Genomic DNA, 534 nt, shown 5'->3' with positions numbered 1-534 from the left:
AAAATCATGGACATGATTCGGATATGTTAAAGGGTCAAAAAAAAAAGTCACACTTGACTTCTTCGCGGTCAAAAATGACTGACATTGGAAATTAATGGGAAATACGAAAACATTTGAAAACTCAGTGAGTCTTTTAGTGGTACAAACTGCAAATCAGCCACTGATCAGAAAAAAAGTGTGCAGCAATCAAGGGGTGACTCTCTAGAATATCAGGAGTGCAAAATAGACACCCACACACGCACATACACATATACACAGTGAAATGAACTGGTAAGACTGGAACAGAGCAAATTTAGAAAATATGTTAAATAAAATAAAGAAATAAAAAAAAATACAAAAGAGGCTCTCTCTCTCGCGCGCACACACACACACGTCCCTCCACGGCTCGTGCCTCAATAGCTGGTCCCTCCACAGCTGGTCCTTCTGCAGCTGGTCCCTTCGGAGCTGGTGCCTCCACGGCTGGTCCTTCTGCAGCTGGTCCCTTCGGAGCTGGTGCCTCCACGGCTGGTCCTTCTGCAGCTGGTCCCTTCGGAG

This window comes from Sinocyclocheilus grahami, unplaced genomic scaffold (assembly GCF_001515645.1).
Source record: "Sinocyclocheilus grahami isolate Dianchi unplaced genomic scaffold, SAMN03320097.WGS_v1.1 scaffold973.1, whole genome shotgun sequence".
Taxonomy (NCBI): domain Eukaryota; kingdom Metazoa; phylum Chordata; class Actinopteri; order Cypriniformes; family Cyprinidae; genus Sinocyclocheilus; species Sinocyclocheilus grahami.
The sequence above is the reverse complement of the archived record's forward strand: the minus strand, read 5'-3'. Positions refer to the sequence as shown.